The sequence below is a fragment of the Lasioglossum baleicum genome, unplaced genomic scaffold (assembly GCF_051020765.1).
Source record: "Lasioglossum baleicum unplaced genomic scaffold, iyLasBale1 scaffold0120, whole genome shotgun sequence".
NCBI classification, from domain to species: Eukaryota; Metazoa; Arthropoda; class Insecta; order Hymenoptera; family Halictidae; genus Lasioglossum; species Lasioglossum baleicum.
The window spans coordinates 104907-118103 of NW_027469180.1; the positions used below are offsets into that span (position 1 = coordinate 104907).

The 13197-nt window shown below is 15.4% G+C and overlaps 2 pseudogenes; both read left to right on the forward strand.

Annotated features, from left to right (window-relative positions):
* The first annotated feature begins 253 nt into the window (after positions 1-253).
* On the forward strand, positions 254-1709 carry LOC143219987 (cytochrome c oxidase subunit 1 pseudogene; annotated as a pseudogene).
* Positions 1710-9236: 7527 nt separating this feature from the next.
* LOC143219989 (cytochrome b pseudogene) lies at positions 9237-10313 on the forward strand (annotated as a pseudogene).
* The last annotated feature ends 2884 nt before the right edge of the window (positions 10314-13197 follow it).

A 13197-nucleotide genomic window follows, 5' to 3' on the forward strand; every position in this document is an offset into this window, starting at 1 on the left:
AATATAAATTTCTTTTTTTTATTTTTTATAAAGTTTAATTTTAAGTTTAATTTTATAATGCTATTTTATTCAATATTTATTATTAATAGATATAGAAAGTATTATGTCTGATAATAGAAATAAATTGTAAATTTATTAATGAAAATTTTAAAACAAATTTTTAATACTATAAAAATTGAAAGTTAAATTAAAAACAATTAATTTTCAAAATTAAAAATAAATTTTAATTTTAATTTTAATTAAGTGATTAATATCAACAAATCATAAAGGTATTGGCATTTGTTATTTTACATTAACTATACGATCAGGAATAATTGGTTCATCCTTGAGATTTTGAATTCGTGTAGAATTAAGAATTCCTGGAATATTTTTAAATAATGATCAATAATATAATTCTTTAATTACCAGTCATGCATTTTTAATCATTTTTTTTTATAATTATACCTTTTTTAATTGGAGGATTTGGTAATTGATTAATTCCTTTAATATTGATATCATCTGGTATATCATGTCCTCCAATAAATAATATTAGATATTGATTACTACCTCCTTCATTATTATTATTATTAACTAGAAGAATTTTTAATTTTATATCTGGAACTGGTTGAACTGTATGTCTACCTTTATCTAATTATGTTTTTCATTCATCTCCTTCTGTAGATTTTACAACCTTTTGTTTACATATATCTGGTATTTCATCACTTTTAAGAGCTACAAATTTAATGACTACAATTATATTAATACAAAATTTTAGATTAAATTTAGATATAATACCTTTACTTCCTTGATCTCTCTTTATTACAATAATTTTATTACTATTATCTTTACCTGTAGTAGCAGGAGCTATTAAAATATTACTATTTGATCGTAATTTTAATACATCTCTCTTTGATCCTATGGGAGGAGGAGATCCTGTATTATATCAACATTTATTTTGATTTTTTGGTCATCCAGAAGTTTGTATCTTAATTTTACCTGGTTTTGAATTAATTTCTCAAATTATTATAAATGAAAGTGGTAAATAAGAAGTATTTGGTGATTTAGGAATATTTTATGCAATATTAGGGATTGGATTTTTAGATTTTATTGTTTGAGCTCATCATATATTTACTGTTGGATTGGATGTAGATACTCGTGGTTATTTTACTTCAGCAACTATAGCTATTGCTGTTCCTACTGGAATTATAGTTTTTAGATGATTAGCAACTGATTACGGTTCAAAATTTGAAGTAAATAATTCTATTATATGATCTTTAGGTTTCATTTTGCTATTCGCAATTGGAGGATTAACCGGAATTATATTATCTAATTCATCTATTGATATTATTTTACATGATACATATTATGTTGTTGCTCACTTTCATTATGTTTTATCAATAGGAGCTGTTTTTCCTGTTATTTAAAGATTTATTCACTGATATCCTTTAATTACTGGTTTAATATTAAATAAAAAATTATTAGTATATCAATTTTTAATAATATTCATTGGAGTAAATTTAACATTTTTTCCTCTACATTCTTTAGGTTTAATAGGAATTCCTGGTCGTTGTTCTGATTATTCTGATTCTTATTATAGTTGAAATCTATTATTTTCAATTGGTTCTATTATTCCATTAAATAGAATAATATTTTTATTATTTTTAATTTTAGAAAGTTTAATTTATAAACGTTTATTATTATTTAAATATCTTCAATCTTCTTTAGAATGATTAATAAATTTCCCTCCATTAAATTATTCTTTTAATGAGTGTTGAATTTTAGTAACTAAAAAATTTTTACATGGCAGAAATGTGCAATGAATTAAAAATTCAATTATATAAAATTTAATTTTATTATGGAAAAGAGCAACGTGAAATATGTATATTTTTTTTCAAAATTCAAATTCTTTTTACTATGATAATTTAATTTATTAACATAATTTTATTATAATATTTATATTAATAATTATTGTTCTTATTCCATATTTAATTGCTGATATTTTAAATAATAAATTTATTAACTTATATTTATCAAAAAATTATTTAATTGAAGTAATTTGAACAATTATTCTAATAATTACTTTATTATTTATTTGTTTTCAATCTTTAAAGATTTTATAATATATTGATGAATTATTAAATCCTTTTTTTCAATTAAATCAATTGGTCATCAATGAGATTGTTCTTATTAATATTCTGATTTTAATAATATTGAATTTCATTCATACATATTAATATATGAATCAATAAATCAATTTCTATTATTAGATACAGATAATGGAATAGTTTTTCCTATTAAATTACCTTTACGTTTATTAGTTTCATCAATTGATGTAATTCATTCATGAACTGTACCATCTTTAGGTGTTAAAATTGATGCAATTCCAGAACGAATTAAACAATTTAATTTATTTTGTTTACGAGCTGGATTATATTTTGGACAATGTTCTGAAATTTGTATTAATAAATCATAGATTTATGCCTATTACTGTTGAAAGAACATCTATAACTAATTTTATAAAATGAACTAAATAAAGTTTAATTTAAAAATTAGTTAAAATATATAACATTAAATTGTCAATTAAAAATTAATATCCTGTATTATTTTTTAAGTATTTAAATCATTAAGTATCTTAAATTTAAAAGATTTGATCTTTTAAATCAATAACAGTAAAAATTACTTTTAATGAATTCCACGAATAAGATCAATTTTTTTTGTGTGAACTTTATATTATTGTAATTTTTAACTTATTGTATTTAATAATTAATTTAAATTATATATTAATTAACTTAAATTATAATAAAAAAACTTAATTTTAATAAATGAGTATTAATTTTATAAATTAATTTGACATATTTGATCCAATAATTAGAATAAATAATTATAGATATTTTATTTCTAATTGAATATTTATTTATTTTCCTACTATATTTTACATAATTTTATTCAATAATTATTATATTATTTTAAATTGAATTAATATTTTATTTATTAAATTATTATGTAAAGAATTCATTATAAATTATAAATATAATTCAAATATTATTATTCTTATAAGTTTATTAATATTTATTCCTATTACTAATTTTTTAGGATTAATTCCTTATGTACTTACTCCAACAAGACATTTATCATTTAATTTAATATTATAATTAACATTATGAATAGCTTTAATTTTATATGTAATAATTAATTCTTATAAATTATTCTTTATTCATTTAGTACCTTTAAATTCACATTTATATTTAATATATTTTATAGTAATTACTGAATTAATTAGAAGTATTATTCGTCCTTTAGCTTCATCAATTCGATTATGTGCTAATTTAATTTCTAGTCATTTAATTTTAACATTATTAGGCAATTTTATTTTAAATTTTCTAAATTTAACCTTTATTTCTTTTTGAATTCAAAATATATTAATAATTTTAGAAATTTTTATTTCACTTATTCAAGCTTATGTATTTTCAATATTAATAATTTTATATTATTCTGAATATTAATATTTTATGACAAAAAATAATTTTCCTTATCATTTAGTTACATTAAGACCTTGACCTTTATTAATATCATTAAATGTAATAAATTGAATAAATGATTTAATTAATTTAATATATTTCAAATTTAATTATCAATTATTAATAATAATTTTTAATATCATTTTAGTTTTTACTTTATGACTACGAGGTATTATTCGTGTAAGTACTTATCACGGACATAATACAAATTATGTAATAAATTTTTTAAAATTTTGTTTAATTTTAATTAGTTTATCTGGATTATTTTCTTTCGTTTCATTTTTTTGAAGTGATTTTCATATATATATATATATATATATATATATATATATATATATATATATATATATATATATATATATATTTCCTCCTCAATGGAAATTATAAATATATGATCTCCTAAGGGTGTTGTCATATTTAATTATTTAGAAATTGCATTATTGAAGTCAATTATTTTAATCCATTCAGGATTTACTCTTTCAATGTGTTATAATTATATATTAGAACATAATTTTAAAAAATCAATTATATATTTAATTTATACATTAATTTTAGGTTTATTATTTATAATAATTCAATTATTTGAATATATTTATTCATATTTTACAATTAATGGTAGAGTTTTTGGTTCATTATATTTTTTAATAACTGGATTTCATGGATTTCATGTATTAATTGGATTAATTATATTATTTTATACATTTTTACGATTACAATTTAATCATTTTCCAAAATCTCATCATATTATATTTGAATTTTCAATTTGATATTGACATTTTGTAGATTTACTATGTTTATGTTTATATTTTAATTTATATTTATTAGACTTAATTTATTATATACAGTACAAATAAATACATTTAATTTCCAGTTAAATAATTATTATATAATTAATATATATAAAATACTTATTACAATAAATTTTATATATTTATATTTATTAGTAATATTAGTTTCATTAATTTTATTTTCTCTAAATTTTTTATTTCCTATAATATTCAAAAATAAATTAGAAAAAGAGTTATCCCCTGAATGTGGATTCAATATAATTTCTAAAGCAATTTTACCATTTTCTTTTCCTATTTATATAATATCCTTAATATTTTTAATTTTTCATGCCGAAATTATTGTATTAGTACCAATTATTTTTATATTAAATAATATAGATGAATATTATACAGAATTATTAATTTCTTTTTTCAATTTCCTTTATTTATTATTTTATTAATTAAATGAATAACTAAATATTTTAATTGATAATATTATTAAAATTTAAATAGTTTAAAAAAAAAATATTGATTTGTGAAATCAAAGATATAGGAAATTATGTTAAATTAGGAATTATTTTGAACATAAAAAAAATATTTAGAAAATTAAAATTTTTCTTTAATATTTTCAACATTATACTCCTTTTATTAGCTATTTAAATATTTAGTGAAATAAAAATAAGTAAAGCTTCTAACTTCATAATTAAAGTTAATAATACTATTGTTTCTAATATATATATATACAATTTAATTTAAAAAATGAATGATAAAAATATAAAAATATAAATATTATCAATATTATAAATTTTAAAATTAAAATAAAAATTGATTTTACTTAATAATAATATGAATTTACTTGTAATTAATTTTATACTAATTTTTTCAAATATAACTTCATATAAATAAATATATTGTAATGATTTTAAATAAGATTTTTTATAAATTAAACTTAAATTTATAAAGTTATAATAAAATATTATAATATTTTTTTTAATATTAATTTATTTAAAATTCTATTTAAAAAAGTCTTAATTTAAGTATTTTAAAAATTAATATTTTTACATTAAAGTTTAAAATTATAATTTCTAATATAAATATTAGATTAAAAATAATTTTACTTTATAAAATTCTAAAAATGATTATAATTAAAGAGCAAAAATTTATTGAACTATCATCTTTAATGTGAATAAAATTTAAATTAAAATTTTTATTTAATAAATTTATTATAATTCGGAAGGAATATATAATGGTTAATATTGTTCTAATAATTAAGTTTGAATTTCTAAATAAATTTATTTTTGAAATAATATAATTAGCAATTATTAAATCCTTAGACCAAAATCCAACTGAGAAATGAAAACGTATTAAACTAAATAAAGAAAATCTAAAAATTAATCTTTTTATTGTATAAATATAAAATATTCCAGTATAAAATTTTAAATTTTGATTATTAATTAAATAACGAATATATCTTCCTACACATATAAATATTAAAGATTTAAGTATTGAATTAATAAATAAATGTATAAAGGATAAATCCTTTAATTTGGAGATATAATTCTTATTATAAAACATAATTGACTTAAAGTTGAAAATGCAACAATTTTTTCAATATCTTATTCAAAATTTGCAGAAATACCTGAATATAATATTGTTAATCTAGAAATTAATAAAATAAAATTTTTATAATTTATTTCTAATAATTCTAAATATCGAAATAATTAATATACACCTGCCGTTATTAATGTTGAAGAATGAACTAAAGAGGAAACAGGTGTTGGAGCTATTATAGCTATTGGTAATCATGTACATAACGGAATTTGTGCTCTTTTACTAAAAATTAATATAATACATAAAATTGCTATTAAAATATTAAATTTACATAATAATGAATTTCATCTACCAAATATTATTATTATAGAAATTAATATTAATAAAGAACAAACACCTAAACGATTTCAAATAATTGTTAATATTCCGGAATTAAGGGTATTATTTTTTTGATAACTAAATAAACAAAAAGAGATTAATCCTAATCCATCTCAACCAAATATAATAGTTAATGTATTAAAACTAATAATTAACAAATATATAGAAATTGAGAATAATGTTACTAAATAATTGAATAATTTTCTAAATTTATATAACTAATTCTATATAATAAAATTATTGATCTAATTAATGATACTAAAAAAAAAATATTATTCTTTTTGAATCGAAATAAAATATAAAATTAAATTCTATAGAATTTAATAAAAAAATATTTCATTCTACAATATTAATATTACTAATTAATAAATAATAAAAATTTAAAGTTTAAACAAACAAACTTTAAAAGAAATAAAAATTCTATTAATATATAATTTAATTATAATTTAAAATTAAAATTTTATTAATAAAACTAAATTTTAAAATTATTATTTTATAACTATTTAAATTAAAATTAAAATTAAATTAAATACTAAACTATTTAAAGGAATTCAATGTATCATTAAAGTAAAATAATTAATTAATTTACAATTTAATAAGTTAAATTTAAAATAATAATTACCATGATTAATAAATGAAAATAAGTAACTTGAATAAAAAAATCTTAATAAATAATATTATAATAATATTAATAATAAAACTTTATATTTATAAATTAAACTTACTAATAAAAAAATTTCTCTAATTAAATTTATTGAAAAAAGAGCAGATCTCTTTGAAGAACATAGTATAAATTACATTAAAGATATTGAGGATATTAAATTAATTAAACCTTCATTAATAAACGCTTATTCGTTTGTTTATAAATCATTTCAATTAAATAAAATAAACCAGATGATCTTAATCCATGAGAAATTATTATTACATATCTACCATAAATACCTAATTTAGTAAAAGTTATTATTCCTATTAATATTATTCCCATAAGAATAATAGAAGAAATAGCAACATTTAATTTTATATCTAACTGACGAAAATATATAATTCTTAAAATTAAAATACCTGAAATTCTAATTATTAAAATATAATTATTTATTTTAAAAGAATAATATTTAAAAATAAATATTAATCATAATAATCCATGACTTCCTAATTTTAAGATAATTGATGCTAAAATTATTGAACCAAAAAAAGATGCTTCTACATGAGCTTCTAATAACCAAGAATGTATCACATATATAGGAATTTTAACTAAAAATGATAATAATATATAAACAAATATAAATTTTGAAATATAATTACCAGCTAATTCTATTAACCTAAAATTTAAATTATTATTTTTTATGTATAAACTTAAAGGAATAAATAATAATGGCAATGAAAAAGATAAAGTATAAGATATTAAATAAAATCTTGTTAAAATTCGATTTATAGAATTGCCTCAATTTATTAATAATAAAAAAATAATTAATAATCTAGCTACAAATATTAGATAAAAAAATAAGTAATTCAAAGAAATCAAAAAATATATACAAATATGATTATTATATAATTAATTAATAAACATAATTTATAATCTTTATTTAAATTTTAAAAAATTAAAGAAAAAATTCATAAAGTTAAAATTAATAAATTAAAAGAATAAAATCTTAATCTTAAATTTATAATAATAAAATCTAATAATAAAATCTAATCAAATTAATTTTATCATTATAAAAAAAGTTACAAAAAATAATAAATTAGAATTTGAAATTAAATTAATTTTAAATAAAAAAAATTATTAATAATAAAATGAATAATTCATTCATTAAAAAATTTTAATCAATTAATCTAATTAGTTTAATTTTTTGATGACCATATATATAATTTAATCTTACTATTATAGATAATCCTAAAACTGCTTCCTTTACTGAATAAATTAAATATATTAAATATATTCATCTATTGTTATTACAAATTAAATATATTAAAATAGTAAAAGAAACGTATTCAATTAAAATAAAAAATATTAATAAATAATTATTAAAATAAAATAATATAATAAATTTAAACACTAAAATAATAATTATGATTTCAACAGTTAATATAGTCTAATAAAAACATTAATTCTGTAAATTAATAATAATAATTAATTATTTAAAGCTAAATTATATTTTTATATTAATAAAATTCAAAAAAATTTTTAAATAAAATTTTTAAATACAATTATTATAGAATCCAAAACTATTGTTTCTAATAAACAACTTTTTGGAAATTAAACTAAATATTATAATATACATATACATATATATATATATATATATATATATATATATATATATATATATACATATGTATAATTTATAATAATATTAAATATAATAATTATAAATTTAACATCATTAATTATATCACTTTTAATTATAAATTTAATATTAGAAATTAATAATTTTTATTCTCCTATAACAAATTTATTATTTTTTTTAATTTATTCCATAAGAACAAATTTGTTTAAATTATTGTTTTAATTGTAATATATTTTTTATATATAAATTAATTACATCTATAAATATTTACATTTCAGGTATTATAATTATTTTTTCTTATATTATTACTTTATTAAATTTACCAAAATTTAAATGTAAAATAGTTAATATTCTATGATTATTTATTAATTAATAAATAATTTATATATATGCATTAATTTTTATTTAAAAATTATTTATTTAATAATTTAAATTTAAATTTAAATATTAATTTATTATTAAAAATTCAAATAAAACAAATTTATTCAAATATTAATATATTATTTTTTATAATTATAATATTACTTATTACTTTATATTTTCCAGTTAAAATAATATCCATTATAAAAAAATGTTTACAATAAAAAATATAAATTAATATGAATAAATATATGAAATTAAAAAGTAATAAAACCGTAAATAAATAAAACTAAAAATGAATTTTAATGTTTTATAACTTTTTAATTTTTTATATAAATATTAATATTACATATTTTATATAATATATAAAATTATTAATATTTTACATAAATATTAATATTATTATTCCTATAAATATTAATATTATAAGAAACTTTGGATCAATTCTTGGTTTATATTTATTAATTCAAATTATTTCAGGATTTATTTTATCATTAAGTTATTGTCCAAATATTAATTTTGCATTTATAGGAATTTCTCATATTATAAAAAATGTAAATTCTGGATTACTAATTTGATTAATTTATATAAATGGAGGATCTTTTTATTTTATGATAATATATTTACATATTGCACGAAATTTATTTTATTAATCATTTAAATTATATATAGTTTGAAATATTGGAATTATAATTTTTTTACTATCAATAATAACAGCACTTATATGTTATGTTTTACCATGAAGACAAATATCCTTTTGAGGAGCTATAGTAATTACAAATTTAGTATCAGCCGTTCCCTATATTGGTCAATTATTAGTAGAATGAACTTCAGGAGGATTTTCAATTAATAATTCAACATTAAATCGATTTTTTTCATTACATTTTATTTTACCATTAATTAATATAATAATAATAATAATATTACATTTAATTATTTTACAAATTACAGGATCAACAAATCCTGAAGGAACAAATAGAAATATTTATAAAATTCATTTTTCTCCTTATTTTATAATTTAAGATTTAATAGGATTCATTATTATTCAAACATTATTGATGCTTATTAACTACCAATATCCTTATTATTTTGGAGATCCTGACAATTTTGAAATAGCTAATTCAGTAATTACACCAATTCAGATTAAACCAGAATGATATTTTTTACTTGCTTATTCAATTTTACGACCGATTCCTAATACATTTGGAGGAGTAATTAGATTAATATTTTCAATTTTAATCCTATTTGCATTACCTGTAATAAATAATAATTAAATAATAAATTTTCAAAATTGTCCTAATAGACAATTCTATTATTGATATTTTATTAATAATTTTTTAATATCAACATGACTCGAAGGACAAATTATTGAATATCCTTATATTAATTTAAATATTTTTTTTACATTATTATATTTTTTATTCTACAATATTTCATTTAAATTAAATAAATTTATAGATTATTTAATTTATTAAAGTTAATAAACTTGAATAAGTATATATTTTGAAAATATATTATAAAAATTAAATTTTTTATTAACTTAAAAAAAATTTTAATTTTTTTTATTGAATATATTAATATTAAACAATTTAAAATAGTAATTAATATATCAGTTCATCAAAAACTTATTAACTGATCAAATCGAATACGTGATAATAATGCACGAATTCAAATTAATAAAATTAAATTTAATATATAAATAACAAAAAATATTAATGATTAATAATTATAATTAAAAATGTAATTACCAATATTAATATTACAAATATAATACTCAAGTATTCCGATAAAAAAATTATTGTAAATATTCTTCTATAATATTCAATATTAAAACCTAAAACTAATTCTGATTCTCCTTCAATTAAATCAAAAGTTAGTCGATTTAGATCAACTAATTAACTAATAAAAAATACATAATATAAAGGATTTAATAAAACAAAAAATATAATATTTAATTGATTTAATTTTAAATCCATTAAAGAAAATCTTTCAATTAGAATAAAAAAAAATTATAGTTATAGAAAATATTCTAATCTCAAATGAAATTATTTGAGAAACTGATCGAATAGTACCTAATATTGCATAATTATTATATGAGAATCAACCAATTGAAAGAACTGGAAAAATTATTAATATTATTATAAAAAAGTAAAAATTATTGAATATTTAAATTCAATAAATATATTTAAATTAATTCAAGGATAAATTAATCATAAAACAAAAGAAAAAATAAATATAATTATTGGACTAATAATAAATATCAAACTATAATTAAAAATAAATCATTCCATAGTTAATGATATTAAAGCATCACTAAAAGGTTGTAGTAAACCTAAAAATCCAATCTTATTTGGTCCTTTTCGATATTTAATATATGATAATAATTTACGTTCAAAGAAAGTTAAGAAGGAAACCCAATTAATAAAAGAATTATCATAATTAAAAAATTTAATATTCAAAAATAATTATAATTTTAATAAAATAAAGTTATTATTAATTATATATCTAATGCAATTTATTTAAGCTCTACATTTAACACACTTTAATTTGTTAAATGAATTATATTAATTTTAATTTTAAAATATTTATTATTTACAAAAAAATTATTTCTCAATGAAAGTCCTTTCGTACAATTAATTCATCAAATTATTATACATAGAAACCTATCTGACTTACGTCGATCTGAACTCAAATCATGTAAGACTTCAAAAGTCGGAGAGACATAACTTTTAAATTTCTGCATTTAAAATTTATCTTTATTCAACATCAAGGTCGCAATCATCTTTATTAATTTGTTCTTTAAGAAGTTATTACGCTATTATCCCTAAAGTAATTTATTCTTTTAATTAGTATTATTATACCAAATTTAAATATTTCCTTAAATCAAAGTTTAATAAACATTATAATATAAAGTTTAATAAATTTATAAATCCTCCCAATTAAATATTAATTTAATAATATTAATTAAATATATTATCAGTTATTATTAAATTAATATAAAATTCTATAGGGTCTTATCGTCCCATAATTTAATTTTAGCATTTTAACAAAAAATTTATATTATTCAATTATAATTGAGACAGTATATATTTCATTCATACTTTCATTCCATTCTTTAATTAAAAGACAAATGATTATGCTATCTTAGTTCAGTCAATATACCGCATCTATTTAAAAATTCATTCAGCAGATTTGACTTTAAATTAAATTCTAAAAGACATGTTTTTGATAAACAGGTGAATATATATATATATATTATTATTTAATTAAATTTATGTTAATAAATAATTACTAATTTAATCATTATAATAAATTTTTATTAATTTAAAATCTTTTTTGAAAATTATTATATAAATTATTAAATTCTTGTAATATTAAATTTAAATTATTATATATTTTTTATTAATAATTATTTTTAAATTAATAAAAATATAGAATAATAAATTTAAATTATAATTTATAAATTTATAGTTTATCCCATAAATTTATAAAATTAAAATTTTAATTATATATTAATTATATAATAAAAAAAATTATATTTAAATTAAATTCAATTTTTCAAAAACTAGATATCAATAAATTCGAATAACATTTAATTTCTAAATATAAATCTATAATTTTTTTCTACAAAAAGTTATTTATATTTGGCTCATTTATTTTCGAAATAATTAAATATAATTAAATTAAATTAATTAACCCAGATACAAAAGGTACATAATAAATATAATTTTATATTATATAAATTAAATTTCAATTCCTTCACTTACTATATATATAAATTTAATTAATTCTAAATAAATACTTAAACATTAAATATTAATTATAATTTTAATTCTTATAAATCTATTTATAAATTAAAAAATAATTTATAAATTCAATAATTTTAAAAGAAAAATATTTATTTTATAAAAATTTAATTTATAAAAATAAATATTAATTTAAAAAATTAATAATTATTAAGTATAAAATTTTAAGATCTAAAGACACTTTCCAGTATATTTACTATGTTACGACTTATTCAATTTATAATGAAATTCACGGGCAATTTGTACATGTTTTTTACTACATTCAATATAAATAATTATTTACATTTGCAATTAAATCCTCCTTCAAATTAATATTAAAACTAAATTATTCAAAATTAAATATTATTCTAACTCATTTTACCTTAAATTTCCTATATTCTGATTGGAATTTATATTATATTAAATTTTATTAAATTTATAATTTATTATTTACAATAAATCTAAAAACAACAATACATATGGAAAATATTTAGGTATACCTTACCGTGGATTATCAAATTGAGAAACAAGTTTCCCTAAACAAATAAAAGGACTGGAATATTATTTAATTTTA